The sequence below is a fragment of the Neoarius graeffei genome, chromosome 17 (genome assembly GCF_027579695.1).
Source record: "Neoarius graeffei isolate fNeoGra1 chromosome 17, fNeoGra1.pri, whole genome shotgun sequence".
Lineage (NCBI taxonomy): Eukaryota > Metazoa > Chordata > Actinopteri > Siluriformes > Ariidae > Neoarius > Neoarius graeffei.
Genome location: NC_083585.1, coordinates 21,958,979 through 21,978,852, shown reverse-complemented (window position 1 = coordinate 21,978,852; position 19,874 = coordinate 21,958,979).

Genomic DNA, 19,874 nt, shown 5'->3' with positions numbered 1-19,874 from the left:
TTCTAATCATCCATTAGCCTTCTGAGGCAATGAGCAAACACATTGTACCATTAGAACACTGGAGTGAGAGTTGCTGGAAATGGGCCTCTATACACCTATGGAGATATTGCACCAAAAACCAGACATTTGCAGCTAGAATAGTCATTTACCACATTAGCAATGTATAGAGTGGATTTCTGATTAGTTTAAAGTGACCTTCATTGAAAAGAACAGTGCTTTTCTTTCAAAAATAAGGACATTTCAGAGTGACCCCAGACTTTTGAACGGTAGCGTATCACCATGACCACATTTCAGACGGAACTCAATTTCACCGATTTTATGAAATCGAAAGGCCGTCTAGCTTTAATTAAAAGTATTTTAATGATTGTCATTTTAAGGTAAACCAGCATCATTGAGGATTAAACAGGCAAAAAAAAAAGCTGTTTTTTTTTTACTGTCTCAATGGGTTTTATTTAAAATTTTAGCTATTTATCTGAAATATGCAGGCTGTTATGAAGGACATTTCACCAATGTTTACAAATGTCTTTTTTTCCATCTTTGCTTTATATTTGGAAATGTAATATCAGTGGAGCACAAATGACACCCAATATACTAAAAAACAAAAAGATCTATGGAATAAACATATAGACTTCCTCTATATTTGGTGTTATTATAGCCTTGAGAAGTCTCCTCAAAACCAGGCGTGCTTACCAAAAGTCCAATCGCTTCAGTTTCCGTCTCAGCCATACAAGCACATCTGCACTGCACATGTACAATACATTACATTCCTCATTACATTTAACCATAACGACTGAATTAGACCTCACATTGGGTTTCAGCACCGATTGTGCTGAAAATTGGGAATTGTTTTTGTATAACAACAACGAAGGAAGAAAAACCTCAGGGGAGATCAAATACGGATCAAGAGGTCTCCTTTGCCAGATGGGGGGGGGGGGGGTTGAAATCATCAGTATAAGCTTTGCAGCTTTGTCTCTGCTTCTTATTTACCCACCAACTTCTTCAAGTGACTTCCAGATGGGACTGCTCTCCAACAAGACCGGAGTTACACTCAACCAACGGCTGTGTTTAAAGCGAGACCATGTGAAGTGTTGCTAATTTAACTCATCTGTTGCCTACAAGATTTCCAGGAGGGCTCCTGAGTTTTTCCTCAGTGGAAATTCCCATTGTTGGTGGTGGTGGTGGTGGGGAGGGGTGTATGAAAAAAATAGGTATTTTCGATTACAAAAATAAACAAACATGTTTGGACATATCCTGGGAAAGTGCTGAGCTCCTCACAAGCAGCTCTAATATCATACCTTAAATATAAGATGAAAGACAATTCCGCGTTTACCCACTCCTGGCAGACGTATCATTTCTCGCACTATTATGCAAGGTCAAAGCACTTAGAACATAATGGCTGTTGCTCCCTTTCTAGTCTGTCTTTAAGGTGCCATGTGCAAGACGGCATCTTTCTATAATTACAGAACTGGAGCCGAGCTTTCATAAGCCTTGCGTGTATTACGTATCTTGAGGGTGCTTGATCCATTCGTCTTAAAATCATCTCCTGACAGGCTGGTCTGGAGCAAATGGAGCTAAATGAGCACTAGCACTAGTGGTTTCATGTGAAGCCCTAGCTGCAGGCATCAATTTGCAATTTCGCAGACATGTGACACATTTGTAGTGGTGTGACTGTGATGGCAGAAGGTTGCTCGAAACTGCAAACAGTCAGTTGATGCGGATAAAGTCAGATAGTCTTTGAGACATAATTAGTGGCCATGTGCTGTCAATGTGAGGAGGAACCACTGCGTTTGGTCAACTTCCATGGAAAAACTTACAAAGGCTGGTTCTGCTCCTCTAAGGAGCAATAATCCGAGCAAATCCACCCCTGGAGACATAAACAGTGCTGAATGATTTGACAATTTGCACAAACAAACACGAGGGTCTCTTTCCGTGCTCGTATTATTTCAATGTGCACGTAATTACACTTTTCAGCCTTCTTTGTGTCACGTATTTTATGAGTGCGCTGTAAAGAGCAGACTCCAGCAGAAGTCCTGCAGACTTTTCTGTCTGGCAGGAAGTCGAGGATCTCTGGTGCACTCGAGATAACTGCAGATAACCTGCAGGCAGTGGGAGTTACCCAGGCCAGATTTGGATTTAAGAGCAAGATTTTTTCCTCATTTCTCATAAACCCTGTTCTCAAAGAAAAATGCAGTCTCAGAGGCTGACAAGCCCAGCAGATAGACTGCTGATAGTCTGCCAAAGCACAATGAAAATGTCCATTGGAGTTCAGCATCAAGCAAGCACATTCCTCTGACTTTCCCATTTTTCACTGGAAAAGTACATCAAACTGTGAGAGCCTTTGTGTTAGATCAATTATTCAGACTTGTAAAATGCTAAATTAAATGTGAAAACCTTACCAATGCTGTAGATTTTTGTCTCGCTAAACTGTAATATCAAAAAAGAGTCAAGTCAAAGTCTCTCCTGTGCCAGGACCTGATCTTCCCAGACAGTCTCTTGTCCCAGTACTAACCAGGCAAACCTATGACATAGCGAGGGTTACAGGGTTACAGCCAGTCCTCTGGTAACTGCAAGAGTTTTTGGTATGACCCGGCTGCGAGTAGAACTCATGATCTCCTGTTTGAAACACTAACCACTAGGCCAGTAAAAATTATATAAATAAACATTTTACTATCTGAGGAATCCTTACTCGGGTGGCACGGTGGTGTAGTGGTTAGTGCTGTCGCCTCACAGCAAGAAGGTCCGGGTTCGAGCCCCGTGGCCGGCGAGGGCCTTTCTGTGCGGAGTTTGCATGTTCTCCCCGTGTCCGCGTGGGTTTCCTCCAGGTGCTCCGGTTTCCCCCACAGTCCAAAGACATGCAGGTTAGGTTAACTGGTGACTCTAAATTGACCGTAGGTGTGAATGTGAGTGTGAATGGTTGTCTGTGTCTATGTGTCAGCCCTGTGATGACCTGGCGACTTGTCCAGGGTGTACCCCGCCTTTCGCCCGTAGTCAGCTGGGATAGGCTCCAGCTTGCCTGCGACCCTGTAGAACAGGATAAAGCGGCTAGAGATAATGAGATGAGATGAGGAATCCTTACTCCTTTTTCACAAGTTGACAGTTCCCTGAGATATTAAAGCTAGACTGCCTTTTAGATTTTTCAAGTGTAGTTCATGAAAAGAATTTTCCCCGACACCAAAAGTGGACCGAAAGCTACTGAATTCGAATCACAGACTTCCAATTTTATTAGGTTTTTTTAAAAATAGAACAATTAATGAATTTCAGGCCACATGGCCCAAATTCTCCGCTATTTTTTCCTGCTTCTACGATACTACGTCATGCATCACATGGTGGTCTTTTCCCGTTCGCACAAGGCATTGTGGGATACAAATTTGAAACAGGAGAGAAAAATGGAGGACATGAGTGTGCAAATGAAACGTGAAAGACCGACTACAGTAACGGAAAGAAAGCGAGAAGAAAAGACGTTATGTTCTATACGAAGGAAAGGAAACGCAGGACCAAACTAATAAATATCGGTGCTCAGCGAGCACCTTGGTGTGATCAGCTGTTTGTTTGGCGACAGAATGATGGAACTGTCAGTGCACACTCAAAGGTAAACCTGCGCATGCGCACACACGCACACGGACTTCCTCTGTCTGCTTGACTGTGCGACACGAGCGATTTCATGCACATTATTTGCTTTAATCCCCTCAAATTAAATAACTTCCCAGCCACAGAATGGCCTGATATTTTGTGAGATATTACAGAAATAAACATATATCACAATGAGCACATTTCAGACGGAACTGAATTTCACCAATTTTATGAACTCGAAAGGCCGTCTAGCTTTAATGGTTTGGTCAAAATAGCACAAGGATAAAGCACCACAGCTCCCTTCTCATCCTGTCGAAACATCCCTGATCAAAACTTCCGATTTGAATCTCCGTTCCTTTAAATCCTTTAAATGATAATGAGCCACTGGTTGCCCTACCCCCATCTTCCACCAGCCAATCAGGTAGCACGTTCCTCATGAATATTCATTCATAAAGGCAGTTCTCAAGCTATGAGTGGAGATACTCAGATGAGAGGATGGTGTAATTCCAGTGAGCTCACCTTATGACATAGAAAGGGGAGCTGAATCTTAATGGCTTGCTGAAGCACGTTTTCTGAAAAAGGCCGAACAAAAGAAACCGACTAGGTTGTCTTATTTCAGAGTTTGTGGGTTGGTAGGCACTCCAGATACCCAAATATATGTGCACAAGCACTGAAAAAACGAGTCTTTCATGATACGCCCAATTTAAGGAACAGTTTTATAAGCGTGCACCAATAGACCCCTTCGCATGTTTGTAAACAAACCGACCGTTGCCAGGATGCGCGCGCAGCCTGGACCCAGAAACAATGGCGCTGCCCATAGACCGGCATTATGAGCTGTCAGATTATGCAAAACAATTGTCGTTACAAGATCGAGAATGCTACATAAATAAGTTAACTCTAACAAGTGGACATCGCCTACCGGATCCGCATTTAATTAAAGAGTGGACGGACGATGTTAGTAAGTTCCCTGGTATACAATGGCCAGATATATACTCGTACCTTACTGACAAGACTTCAGTGTACACCCACGAAAAACTTCGTGCCTATAAGTCTTTAGACGCATATGATTATGTTATGTGCGGGCATGTACAACTTGATTAACAATGGAACATTCATATTCATTTTGTTTTAATCAAATTATGCCAGTGATGTGATGGCAATGTGGCTTTAGCTACAACAGCAAATACCAACACTAAACAGCAATTTGCAGGAGGGAATGGCATGAAAGGAATGATAGTGTAAAGAGTGCAGCTAAGAGAAATCAGAGCTGCGTAAAAAGCGAGAGGCAGAGAGCAGAAATGAAACTGAACGGGGCGGGAGCTAGGTTAGAGCAGTCAACGTAAGTTGGCATTTAGAGTGAGGGCACACAATTTTACCTTTCCATCCTTGCTTTAAAATTGTGATTTTCGGCATACACAAATAATGATGGCACAAAATCTGGACTGCTTGAGTCAAGCGAGACCTCTCCTACAAACAAAACTGCATGCAAAGCTAAGTTAAAGGGGAACAGAGGGTAATATATAGAGTAACTATAACAATAAAACACACATTAACGAACCTTATTCAAGACTTACAAAAGTTTTTTGTTCTAAGGTTGGAAAGTTATAGTGTTTTGAAAGTAGCTCGAGCAAACTATTTCCGCAGTTTGAACAGCCCGCCATGATATTAATTTTATCCAATCAGAATGCACGTTCAGTTTCTCTGCGTAACACTCATGACGTATGTATGTGCCCAGTTGTGCTGGCTCATTGAGGTTGGGAATAGCACGTGTGAATCGGAAAGTAGGATGAATTGTAAGTGATCGGCTACACAATGCCACAGTGTGTTGCTTTCGGGTGTAATAACAGGACCGATGGAAAGCATAACGATCCTCCAGACGTGTCTTTTCACTCGTTTCCGCTGAAAAACACCAAGCGAGTTCGAGCTTTCTTCTCTTCTTTCGTCATCACCGGAGTCGAGAGTACCTCTCCTAGGTTCAAACTGGTACCCTTCTAAGCCATAGCCTGCTTGCAGTGTGTCTTGCGGGATCTCTTCGTACGATTCGACAGAGCTGTCGCTTTCACTTGATGTGCCCAACGCCATGATTACACGCTTCTCTCCTAGTGCAGTGGGTAGCGCTGACGTCACGGTCTTTTAAAAATGGCGACTCTTGTGCCGTTTAGCGTACCGACTATTATATTTACAATTACCAAGATATTTCGTTGTTTTCTAGTATATAAATTTGATAGAATACTTAAGAATACGTTACTTTGTCACATCAGCAACTGTATATATTATATTTGGTACCCCTTTAACATGCTAACAATATTCATTACATTGAGTAACTATGACCCAGCTAATCAGACAAACGTTACCAAAGTATTTTGCCACATCAATAAACGAAGACTAGAAAGAATAAAAAAGAAAGATTTAATAAATAGCCTGATCTTACCTGTGATGAAGTGGGCGCTGCAAACCCACGCATCGTGCTTTCATCCCAGTCTACACGTTTGATGGCTTGTAGCCATAGACGTCGGCGATTTTTTTGGAATGGGTGAGATCCTGCTGGAATTCTGTACATTTTAACCCCATCACTGCTATGATTCTGACACCCGACAACACAACAACTAGGCATTTCTTCCAAATATTTCTTCTCGTCTCTACCGTCGCCGAGTCTTTTTTGGGTCCAGGCTGCGCGCGCAATTTCCTCTTACAGTACGTATGAATGACGTTTACTGCGAAGGGGTCTATAGTTCTGTTTATCTGTTCATTGAAATAAACACATCGAGCCACTTAACTGAATGCAGCAATTAAAATGAGTAACTTCAAACAACAAGGGAATCTAATGGGGAGCAAAAAAAAAAAAGTAACAGTAAACTGTAAGCAGAGCAGATAAGCCAAATATCTGAGGATGTTTATGGGCGAGATATAAGTTTTCCTTTCATAAATCAGACCAGTGAGATGTTTGGCTAGCAGGAGGGATGTTATGACAAGTTGCAGACCACAGGGTCATACTCTGTCTACATGATAAGACACAGTGGGACAAGGGTCCCCCCCCACCCCAGTGGATTTCTTGCACATTTGTTCCAACTTTCGACACACTGTCTATCCATTCCAGACCTTTTGAGCACTATGGGCACACTTGTGCAACAGCGCATATGCTCAGATTTCCAGTGAGCGGAAGCTTGTTGCAGGTGTTCCATTTTAAGAGTCTGTTCAGGATGTGAGACAATCCTGTCTTAGAAAAAAGTCAAAGGGATTTTGCTTTCTCACGAAAAGAAGAATGCCCCCCAAGCCTCTGCTTTGTACCTCACAGGACGATGATTCGAGTTGCACTGTCTGTGTGAGTATTCATTTGCTCGCTCACAGTCTGTCTGTAAATGAGATGAGCAGGCCATGCGTGCGAGCACAAAGTTCCCGCTATTAACATGCCTTTGTTCCCAGATCTCTACACGAAGAAGACCTCTTTTAATACAAACCCACCATGGATGATACCACTGACACGCAAAGGCACCTTTGTGTTCGAATGAAAAGTACTAAAGGAAAGGCCAGGGTCATTAGCAGTGAAGCATCAATCAATCATTTACCATGTCCCCGCTGGAAATAATAAGTAAGGAAATAAAAAACGGAAATGTTTAAGAGATTAGTTGTCATTCATAAAGGGAAATTAAAGAGGGATATTTGGTTTCAAGAGATGAGTCATCCAGCCAGGGAGGGCTAAGAATCTAGAGAGTAATTAAACAGGGTTCATCCCACACAATGACCTCAAGCTTTGACCTGCTCTTAGAAAACACTCTGTCGAGAAGCAGACTGAGGAAAGTCTCAGAACCAGAAGAGTATCAGGGTTTTAATGGTTTGTTTTCTAGTAAGGAGGCTATACCGTACTTTAAAGCATACTTTTTATGAAGAAAAAGTGCAATAAAAATCATTTGAGGTCTTTTTTTGTGTCTACATAGACTGAATCATTGGAAATATCCCTAATTGAGTAAGAAAAAAGCATCCCAGGGTGTGGTGTTAAAGGAAAATATCGTAATCCATGATGGCATAATATGGCACAGGCTGACACAAAATGAGGATTATTTTCCTTTTTCCAATGATTACAATTTATTGTCTTGGGGAAAGCCATGGCCTAATGGTTAGAGAAGCAGTTTTTGGACCAAAAGGTTGCTGGGTCAATTCCCTGGGCCAGCAGGACTAGCTGAAGTCCCCTTGAGCAACGTATCTCACCCCCAACTACTCCAGCAAGACTGGTGGTGTACCTTGTGTCTGAGTATCCAAAGAAAACCTCACGATGTGATCATTAGTTTGGGCGGTGTCTGGGCAAAACTAAACAATTTATTCATAAATGATGTTATGAACCATGTCTTTTTAGCCATTCATACAAGGGAGTAGGTTTGGTATTAACAATGGTGGGGACATAAACCCAATGCCATCCCCCAGTGGCGCCAACTTTAGGTCAACATTAGAGGGTCACAATATTTTGCTCCGTTGTGTTCCACCAAAAGAGTATCCATCATCTCTCCAAAGTCCAGACTTTTCAAATTTGAAGTTCAGAACTGTAGTAATTCATTAATAATAATAATAATAATAATAATAATAATAATAATGGGCGGCATGGTGGTGTAGTGGTTAGCGCTGTCGCCTCACAGCAAGAAGGTCCGGGTTCGAGCCCCGTGGTCGGCGAGGGCCTTTCTGTGTGGAGTTTGCATGTTCTCCCCGTGTCCACGTGGGTTTCCTCTGGGTGCTCCGGTTTCCCCCACAGTCCAAAGACATGCAGGTTAGGTTAACTGGTGGCTCTAAATTGACCGTAGGTGTGAGTGTGAATGGTTGTCTGTGTCTATGTGTCAGCCCTGTGATGACCTGGCGACTTGTCCAGGGTGTACCCCGCCTTTCGCCCGTAGTCAGCTGGGATAGGCTCCAGCTTGCCTGCGACCCTGTAGAACAGGATAAAGCGGCTAGAGATAATGAGATGAGATAATAATGTGCAATTAATTTGATTAATTGCAAATCTTGCATGTGATGATTAACTCATTCTACCAATTTGCAATGTGTTTTACAAGTGAATAACGCATTGACTGGTGGGAGGGAGTATGTTCCTTTCCCTCATAAATGGAAGTAAAACACATACAGAGCCTTAAACACTGTGTTCCATTAGGCTGGCAGGGGGAGTAGGCTATCTTCTGTGTGATCTTTAACTAGTTTCAGAATGCTAGTTTAAACTGATATGTGATTGATCTAATGGTGATGATGTTCGTCCTTCGGTTTCGAAGGTGACCATGATTCTTCATCGTTGGTGTGTGTGAAGGTGGCTTATGAGGCCAATCTTTGCATGGACTGTGCAATGACAGTGAGGGCATGTTAAAGAGGTACAGGATGACTTGATGAAGATGTAGTGGGGCTTCGTGTGCGGCTCTTTCTATGATGGCGCGTGGTTTGCGCTTCTAGGATGCGCTGTTGCTCAAAGTGCTTGACCCCATTGGTGATGGCAGCACGTCAGTGGCTTCGGTTGGCAGCCACACTTTCCCACGTCTCTGGGCAGATGTTACAGCACTTCAGATTGTCCTTGAGGGCATCTTTGTACTTTTTCCTCTGATCACCCTGCGAGTGACGCCCCACACACAGCTCTCCGTATAGTAGACATTTGGGAAGCCGGTCATCAGCCATGCGGTGAACATGACCAGACCATCGGAGTTGTGAGCGCTTCAGCATGGTGAAGATGCTTGGGAGGTTTGCTCTGCCTAGGATCTCTGTGTCTGGAATTTTCTCTTGCCATGTGACATGCATGATTTTTCGCAGGCTGAGCATGTGGAACTTATTCAGTTGCTTTGCGTAACGGCTGTAGACTGACTATGTTTCGCAGCCATAAAGGAGTGAAGTGATGACTATTGCTTGATAGACTTGCAGCTTTGTACTGAGAGGAATTCCACGGCGATCCCACACAGAGGACTGTAGTCTGCCAAATGCTGCACTTGCCTTGGAGATGCGATAGCTGACTTCTTGGTCAATGTGGACACTGTGAGACAGGGTGCTGCCAAGGTACACAGACTTCTCGCCTGTAGTGAGCAGCTCACCTCCAACGGTGATCTGAGGCTCGATGTATGGCTGACCTGGTGCAGGCTGGTGCAACACCTCTGTCTTCTTGGTGTTTATGGTCAGTCCGAAGTCTGTGCATGCAGCTGCAGAGTGGTCCATGGTCTCTTGCAACTCTTCCTCAGTCAGGGCATTGAGTGCACAGTCATCCGCAAAGAGAAATTCCCAGATAGAGATGATGTGGACTTTCGTCTTAGCCTGAAGTCTTCGAAAGTTGATCTTACGGTAAAACAGGATGAGGTCTCGAGAACTTTTTTGACACATTGAGAGGTTACAATTTTACTTGGCAACAGAATGTATCTGAATTCTGATTGGTTGTTATATTATTGCCCTTTTGTTGTCTTCTTGAGCCCAGAGCGGAGAGGGGAGGGAGAGAAGGTAGTGACAAGCGGGAGTAACCAAAAATTTCTGACTAAGAAGGTGGAGGCTGTTATGCTTATTATGTGAAAATGTTTTATTTGATTAAAAGGTGTCTGGGCCACGAACAATGCCCACATCACCATCGGGTTGTTGTTTACACGTGTCATGTTACACGAACTTGGTCAGGGCTCTACAGGTCTTAACTGAAGCACTTCAAGTTAAGGGTTAGCGGGCTGCTAAAGTTTGCAGGCACTTCACAAGCAAGACTAGGTGCAATATTAGCCAACATTAGCACAATTTGAGATGAGTTAATAATGCCTTTGTGACCTTAATGAACACCAGTTGGATTGTTATTTACATGCCACACAAACTTAGAAAACGGTCATATTCGTATGCTGTCGTTGTCGTTTTTACACACTGAATAAGAACTGTTGTTAACTGACTCATTTTGCAAGCTAGGGGCGGCACGGTGGTGTAGTGGTTAGCGCTGTCGCTTCACAGCAAGAAGGTCCGGGTTCGAGCCCCGTGGCCGGCGAGGGCCTTTCTGTGTGGAGTTTGCATGTTCTCCCCGTGTCCGCGTGGGTTTCCTCCGGGTGCTCCGGTTTCCCCCACAGTCCAAAGACATGCAGGTTAGGTTAACTGGTGACTCTAAATTGAGCGTAGGTGTGAATGTGAGTGTGAATGGTTGTCTGTGTCTATGTGTCAGCCCTGTGATGACCTGGCGACTTGTCCAGGGTGTACCCCGCCTTTCGCCCGTAGTCAGCTGGGATAGGCTCCAGCTTGCCTGCGACCCTGTAGAAGGATAAAGCGGCGAGAGATAATGAGATGAGATGAGATTTTACAAGCTAATCTAACATGATATTCCTCAAGGACAGTTTGCTAGCTTGCTAGCTAGCAGCCAGTCACTGCACTGCAACCGCACTTGCTAATTGACATGGTAGCCAAACTGCTTTCTGTTTTCGCGACCATGCCCCCAGAGTGAATATTCATGAGCGAATTTTGCGTGGTGTTTCGCCCAGTGGAAACCTACAGTAACCATTTGTGTACCACGCATGGAGCGTGATTTTTTTTTTCTTCAATCAGAAATATTGGTAGGGACATATCAGCCGTTATTTGATATTGTTAGGGACACGTCCATACCGTCCATACCCAATTCTACACCTATGCATTCATAGTTACATTTAATGCCACGGAATGTCCATGAGGCACAATCGTTCCTGATATCAATTACTTTATAACAGGAAAAACAATCATCCCTGAACCAGCCTCTCTTTTTTCTCCTCTTTCTTAATGTTTCTTGAACAAGACAAAAAATAAAAGTCATCATGTTACCAGAAAGTGTAACTGTCCTGAAGACTTTCCCATGGTGGAAAAACCTACTGATTGTTACAAAACGCTCCATAAATGTTAAATTATAGAAATGTCTCTTTACAGAATGCTTCACCTTTTCAACAGTTACCTTTTTCTTTAAGTAACAACACATGTTTTAATCCATTTAACAGTTATTCTATGAAATCGAGTCGTATACTGTATGAGCTGATAGCCGATGAGTCACGTAGCGCCGAGTTGGCTATAAGCCATGTACGACGAAATTGAGTGGAATAACTGTTTTATTCTATCCACATTCACTGGATTTTAAGAAATGGGGCATTTTTATTTTTAGAAAATTCAATAAAGAAAAACTTTAGACAAAACGTCCGACAAAATCATTTCCGCTCAGAATGTAAACAAACTGGCGAAATGACAGGAGCAATTTGTGAAAAAATGCTATAATAATAATAATAATAATAATTCTTGAAAAATAAAAAAAGATACGTTCTTACCATTAGCGCTGTCGCCTCACAGCAAGAAGGTCCTGGGTTCGAGCCCCGGGGCCGGCGAGGGCCTTTCTGTGCGGAGTTTGCATGTTCTCCCCGTGTCCGCGTGGGTTTCCTCCGGGTGCTCCGGTTTCCCCCACAGTCCAAAGACATGCAGGTTAGGTTAACTGGTGACTCTAAATTGACCGTAGGTGTGAATGTGAGTGTGAATGGTTGTCTGTGTCTATGTGTCAGCCCTGTGATGACCTGGCGACTTGTCCAGGGTGTACCCCGCCTTTCACCCGTAGTCAGCTGGGATAGGCTCCAGCTTGCCTGCGACCCTGTAGAAGGATAAAGCGGCTAGAGATAATGAGATGAGACGTTCTTACCATTAAGTACTTTCATTCCATATTTTGTTGCATGTTTTTGGAGGGGGAGTGTTGTTTTCGAGTAGAATTTTTATTTCGTCCTTGGTTGGTTCAGCAAAACACTGTGCCATTTTGTTTTTCTCTACTCACGGTATATGAGCTGATATCCTAGTAGTAGAGTAGCCAATCAGAGCGCACGATTGCTCATATCCAGTGAATGTGGGTAGAATTATTATTATTATCCTTACGCTATGCCTTATCATCCACCATACAAGTCCCTGTGAAGTCGCTGTGACTACAGAAATAATAACATGAGAATGAGTGTATAAATATCTCATCTCATCTCATTATCTCTAGCCGCTTTATCCTGTTCTACAGGGTCGCAGGCAAGCTGGAGCCTATCCCAGCTGACTACGGGCGAAAGGCGGGGTACACCCTGGACAAGTCGCCAGGTCATCACAGGGCTGACACATAGACACAGACAACCATTCACACTCACATTCACACCTACGGTCAATTTAGAGTCACCAGTTAACCTAACCTGCATGTCTTTGGACTGTGGGGGAAACCGGAGCACCCGGAGGAAACCCACGCGGACACGGGGAGAACATGCAAACTCCGCACAGAAAGGCCCTCGCCGGCCACGGGGCTCGAACCCGGACCTTCTTGCTGTGAGGCGACAGCGCTAACCACTACACCACCGTGCCGCCTGTATAAATATCAAAATAAATATAAATATAAAATCATTTGAATTGAGCGTATCAGAGTCATGTTGTTCTATTGACCAGTCAGAGCTCTGGAAGACATTTTCTTGATAAGAATAATGCAAGGCAAGTCACTAATTTTGTTTTTCGACAATACCAGTTCTACTTTCAGTTTAACTCTACCATTTGCACGACAGCAACATTTGCAGATGTGATTCGTTTCAAATTACATTCCAGTGAACTTTCACAAGCAAGATGTTGGTCAGATAAGCTGTGATAAAAGACAAGGGAAAGGTTTAGCACGATCAGATTACCAAATGTCTCTTATCTCCGACACACTGTGGTTAGGACTGACTACTTTTAAAAGACACACTAGTCAAGCACAAACCAAGATCTGAACTGAAATGTGGTAACTGCATTGATCTAAATGCTTTGGACAGTTTTCAAAACAAATATGATGGTTCTTAATGCGGCAAATCTATCAAACGGTGGTGAGGGATCAGGATATGATACGGTACATGCTATGACAAAACAGCACAGTAGGTGCACAGTAGGTGATGTTTTAACTGAAGAAATGAACAAAACGTGTGAATAGAAACAATAATGCATATGAAACTGAATGTGTCATATCAGAAGTCACCATGTGTGGTGGCCTTGGAGAAATGTTGCCACCCTGTGGACCATAAGATTACAGATTTAACAATTCACTTGCACAAATCTAAATCCTGCTTGGAGGTAATACTGAGGTCCATCCCTCAGACTTATTTAAGAAACTGATTTATGATCTTTTACTCTTCACTGGATTCCCATTATGTAATGGTACTTTTGCTTTCTGTACCAGTTGAGAGGTTTCCTATTCTATTCACTTTACACCTCATAAATAAGCACTGAGCAATTCCAGCATTATGGATGTGACACTTGAACTCAAAATGGCAACAAATGACCCAGTGCATGTTTTATTGTCTCCCAGTATTTAAACAGGTGTTGCATATTTTAAGGCTGTACCATACTGGAGAAGTGATAGAACAAGAACAATTCCCATAGTACATCTAGGGCATGCCAGAAAATGCCAATAAAAGATGCGTTATGGATGTGACAGAAAAAGTATCACTTTTCTTGGGTGACTGTACATTTTTATCAAACTCTCTGAAATTGTAAACCTAATGTCGAAATGGAGAGATCCATTTGATAGAGGGGTCCAAGGTGAATATTAAAAAATCTTTGTTTAAAATATTTTGGACTTCATGCAGAGTTTCGGAAGGAAAAGTCAGCGTTATGGATGTGACGAAATTCCGTTATGGATGTGACGCGTCTGAAATAGACATGGCATATGTTTAGAAAATCAGCAATTTAACCACCATAACCCTTTGAAAAACTCTAAATATCAGCTAAAACTATCAAAGTTCTTAAATAATATTTAGGATGGCTATTGTTTTGCTGTTTTGTGGATTTTAGCATACATTTCTGTGGCTTGTGGCAATAATATAGAATTGTACATGATCAAAGTTGATTTTAGCTTGGGTTTTACATTATAAGAAAGAAAGACTGACAGTGACATATTAGGTTGGTTACAAATTGGTTCAACTTATTCACATCTGTAAAATACAGGCCTAGGTGATATCTCTGGGAGTGGTTTTGATGTATTACATGTTGCTTTATTTTTGCATGGTGAGGTTGACATTTACATGGAATTGCCCCACTGTATTACATCTACGCACTTATTACAGTGCATGTTATTTGTCAGCTGAACGTGCCTTCAGGTGGCTGGCAAGGCATCTTGGCACGCAACTAAAGACTGTGGTGGTGGGGCTGATCAAAATAACAGCTTAGCCAAAACCGAATCACAACTACTTCATTCCACTGACATTTTTCCATACTATACGCCATACAGTGGAGTGTGGTGGTTTATGAGCTTATGAATACACTCAAACAGTTTATCATGATGGCGGCACGGTGGTGTAGTGGTTAGCGCTGTTGCCTCACAGCAAGAAGGTCCGGGTTCGAGCCCTGTGGCTGGCGAGGGCCTTTCTGTGCGGAGTTTGCATGTTCTCCCCATGTCCGCGTGGGTTTCCTCCGGGTGCTCCGGTTTCCCCCACAGTCCAAAGACATGCAGGTTAGGTTAACTGGTGACTCTAAATTGACCGTAGGTGTGAATGAGAGTGTGAATGGTTGTCTGTGTCTATGTGTCAGCCCTGTGATGACCTGGCGACTTGTCCAGGGTGTACCCTGCCTTTCGCCCATAGTCAGCTGGGATAGGCTCCAGCTTGCTCGCGACCCTGCACAGGATAAACGGTTATGGATAATGGATGGATGGATTATAAAATACTACTATTGACCTTTAAAGCACTGAATGGTCTTGCACCACAATACCTGAGTGAACTTCTGGTCTTTTATGCCCCGCCACGCCTACTTAGATCAAAAGGTGCAGGCTATTTGCTGGTACCTCATATAGTGAAGCCTGCATCAGGGGGCAGAGCCTTTTCTTACAAAGCCCCACAGTTATAGAACAGCCTTCCAAGTAATGTTTGGGACTCAGACACAGTCTCAGTGTTTTAGTCCAGGCTGAAAACATATCTATTTAGTCAAGCCATTTGTTAATAGTTTTATTACGTCAAGGAGTAGATCTGGAGGGTTCTCAGGCATAGAGTGTTCTGGTAAACTGGGATGTATGGATGCTGTCACCTCCGCACCCCCACACACACCCTCACATGTTCACTCGAATTTGTTGACGGTGTAATGTTGGCTGCTTTATGTCCCTGGGCTCCCTCATGCCTGTGTTACCTTCTGGCTCTCCCCTCTTAGTTATGCTGTCATAGTTAGTCTTGCCAGAGTCCCTGCTTGCACTCAGTGGAAAACGTATCCTGTTCTTACTCATTATCTGACACTGGGGATACCTAACAATCTGTGTTTTCTCCCCCCCCATCTCTTCCATCTGTCTGTTCCTCTGTTGAGTTACATGTCGATCCTGAGACACCAGTGGTGCTGACCTCTTCTGCTCCTCAGACCTGCCTGAGCCATCCTGATGCCCTATGTCTAGCTGGAGTCGGACTTGGAAGATGCTCTGGACTCTTATGCCGCTTTTCCACTACAAACGCGGCTGAGCCGTGCGGTGCTGAGTTGGGCTGAGTCGAGCTGAGCGGGGCTATTGAAGTTGCATTTCGACTACAACCGCGCTGAACCGTGCTGGCTGGAAGTGGGTGGACACATTGGGTGGAGTTAGCGAAAGTGGGTGGACGTCAGGTGATGTCGTTAAGCAGCGCAAACAGTGACATCAGTGAGCTTTTAAGCGGTAGTCTCACGACCCGAATAGTAAACAATAAACATGGAGGACATGGAGTCGTTAGTGTTGCTGGTCTTGGTGCTGTGGCTTGTTGTCACCGACAACGCGAACAGATACTGGCAAGAGTGTATAGATGAGGCGAGGCGCATAAGGCTTCAGAAATTCTCGTAATTCGTAATTCTTCTCCTTCCGGGTTTACGGTGTTTACAGATCCCAGCGTGCTCGCGGGGCGTGTGTGGGCATGTGAGGACACTCCTCCTCACCAATCAGTGCACAGGGGAGTGTCTCCTCACGCCCCCAGCCTCACTCGGCTCGCTTTGGCTCGCTTCAGCCCCACTCCAAAACGGTGCGAGTTTTAGGGGCTAAGCAGGGCTGAAGCGAGCTGAGTCGTGCTGTTTTTTGGTAGTCGAAACGCGAGCCGTGTCGGGCTGAAGTGAGCTGAAGCGAGCTGAAGTGAGCTGAAAAAGGGTAGTGGAAAAGGGCCATTACAGTCATGCATTTATGACTTAGGACTACAGTTGACTTGCTAACTTTAGGACTGCAGTGGTCATGAACAGTTTTACACTCAAGTTCCCATCGATGAACAGTTTAGAACTTTAACAAAACAGACTTCATGCTCTCATCTCATCTCATCTCATTATCTGTAGCCGCTTTATCCTGTTCTACAGGGTTGCAGGCAAGCTGGAGCCTATCCCAGCTGACTACGGGCGAAAGGCGGGGTACACCCTGGACAAGTCGCCAGGTCATCACAGGGCTGACACATAGACACAGACAACCATTCACACTCACATTCACACCTACGCTCAATTTAGAGTCACCAGTTAACCTAACCTGCATGTCTTTGGACTGTGGGGGAAACCGGAGCACCCGGAGGAAACCCACACGGACACGGGGAGAACATGCAAACTCCACACAGAAAGGCCCTCGCTGGCCACGGGGCTCGAACCTGGACCTTCTTGCTGTGAGGCGACAGCGCTAACCACTACACCACCGTGCCACCCCTAGACTTCATGCTAAAACTGTAATTATTTTCCTGGTCACACAGTTATATTTTGTGACTATATAAGACACAGTTATAGAAGTTAGTTATTTATAATCATGCTGTCTGTTCTCACCCAAATGAGGATGGGTTCCCTTTTGAGTCTGGTTCCTCTCAAGGTTTCTTCCTCGTGTCGTCTGAGGGAGTTTTTCCTTGCCACCGTCACCACAGGCTTGATCATTGGGGATAAATTAGGGATAGAATTCACTCATGCTTAAAGTCTTTAATTTTCTGTAAAGCTGCTTTGCGACAATGTCTGTTGTTAAAAGTGCTGTACAGATAAACTTGACTTGACTATTAGAGCATATGAACCATTGAATTGTGTTGTGTCGTGTATTTCACGTCAGTAAACTGCTGCACTGTCTTGCGACAGTGACACCAATAATGAGATACACATCACAGTTACGAATACATATTTATTCCTTTCTTTGACTCTGCATGCCATGCGCCAGAAACAACACCACGACATTTATTATGGTGTGACTCTGCTGGGTGCCTGGTGGACAGCAGTGAACCAGCGCTTTCACTTTACAGCATTACAATATAGTTACTGTCAAATATCAAATTTGATATGCCAAACAGTTGTCTGGTTAAATCTGTCAATTGTCCAACATGCTAGCAGACTAATAAAACTCTTTTAACTAGCTTTATATAAAAGTGTCATGAATATTTTCCGTAAAATGTATTAGTAAATAATCCCACATTATTTTTTTCAAAGTAAATTAAAAATAAGCACTGGGTAAAAACCAATCTATCTTCTCATCTCATCTCATTATCTCTAGTCGCTTTATCCTTCTACAGGGTCGCAGGCAAGCTGGAGCCTATCCCAGCTGACTACGGGCGAAAGGCGGGGTACACCCTGGACAAGTCGCCAGGTCATCACAGGGCTGACACATAGACACAGACAACCATTCACACTCACATTCACACCTACGCTCAATTTAGAGTCACCAGTTAACCTAACCTGCATGTCTTTGGACTGTGGGGGAAACCGGAGCACCCGGAGGAAACCCATGCGGCCACGGGGAGAACATGCAAACTCCGCACAGAAAGGCCCTCGCCGGCCCCGGGGCTCGAACCCAGGACCTTTTTGCTGTGAGGCGACAGCGCTAACCACTACACCACCGTGCCGCCCCCCAATCTATCTTATGTAAATAAAGATACAAATTTCGTTGTTTGGTGGTCAAGTGTTAGAGATGTTGCCTTGCACTTATGGTCAGGTTCCCTGTGGTGATAAATGTACACCGTTCGTACAGACATTATACATCCAAGCCATCAAAAATCAGGTTGATGCATTACCATATTCTCTTAAGTATGGAGCTTCTCTCCCCGCGTTCATTGCAACCCTGACAATGAATTATCCTGTCTGCTGCTCCTCCGTCACTGAAAATGTTCATAGAGTGACTATGGGGCAGCGTGGTTCTCCAGACATCTAGAAAAGCTTATATCTATCAAATACCAACTTTTTTTTTTACATTGATGGTCACTCAAAAGGGCTAATTAGTATTTCAGTGGAATTTAAAATGCATGGAGTTGTGAATCAGGATTGTTATGAAGATTATTATTTGTTGAAAAATTAAGCTGATATACAGTGTCTTGCAAAAGTATTCATCCCCCTTGGTGTTTGTCCTGTTTTGCCGCGTTACAAGTTGGAATTAAAATGGATTTTTGGGGAGTTAGCACCATTTGATTTACACAACATGCCTACCACTTTAAAGGTGAAAATTGTTGTTTTATTGTGACAGAAACAATAATTAAGATGGAAAAAAACAGAAATCTGGAGTGTGCATAGGTATTCACCCCCCCCCCCCCAAGTCAATACTTTGTAGAGCCACCTTTTACTGCAATTACAGCTGCAAGTTTCTTGGGGTATGTCTCTATTAGCTTAGCACATCTAGCCACTGGGATTTTTGCCCATTCCTCAAGGCAAAACAGCAAAAAAGCAGTATGTTTAGGGTCATTGTCCTGCTTGAATGTGAACCTTTGTCCCAGTCTCAAACTTCTGGCCGACTCAAACAGGTTTTTCTTCAGAATTGCCCTGTATTTCAGGGGCGTAGCTGGGGGAGGTCCTGGGGTGCCCGTGACCCTCCCCCCCTTTGTCGGACCATACATTTTTTCAATAGCCGCATAAGAATATTAGAAAAGCGCCCACTGTACTTTTTCTAACATTTTTTTAAAACTAAATTGTCACCTCAGCCTCATTAGGGTTTCTATAACCTTGACTTCCTGTGGTTTGGGCACAAAAACCCAGTTTGTCAGAGTGTGTGCAGGAGAGACGGATGTAAGTGCAGACATGTTAAATAATGCACAGTGCGATATGAGCATAAAGTGCATGAAACGCACACAACAGGCAAACAGTCCGAAACAGCAGGCAAAGTGGTAATCAAGGAAACAGGCAGGAGGTCAATTGAGGCGCGAACAGAATATCGGAGGCAAAACTATACAAGATCAAGGGACGAGAAACAGGAGTCGAAAAACCAGGAGGTCAACAAGAACAGGGACAGGAAACAGGGCTCAGTAAGGCACACTAGATACAGCATAATACTTCGTATCGTCTTTGCATGGGCGCAGTCCTTAAATAGCCCAAACATAGTTCATTGATTAAAGACAGGTGTTCTTTGTAAATGGCGCGCATGCCAGAGCTTGTTAGGTGCGTGCGCAGCCCGAGGCGCGCCTTCAGGGGTACGG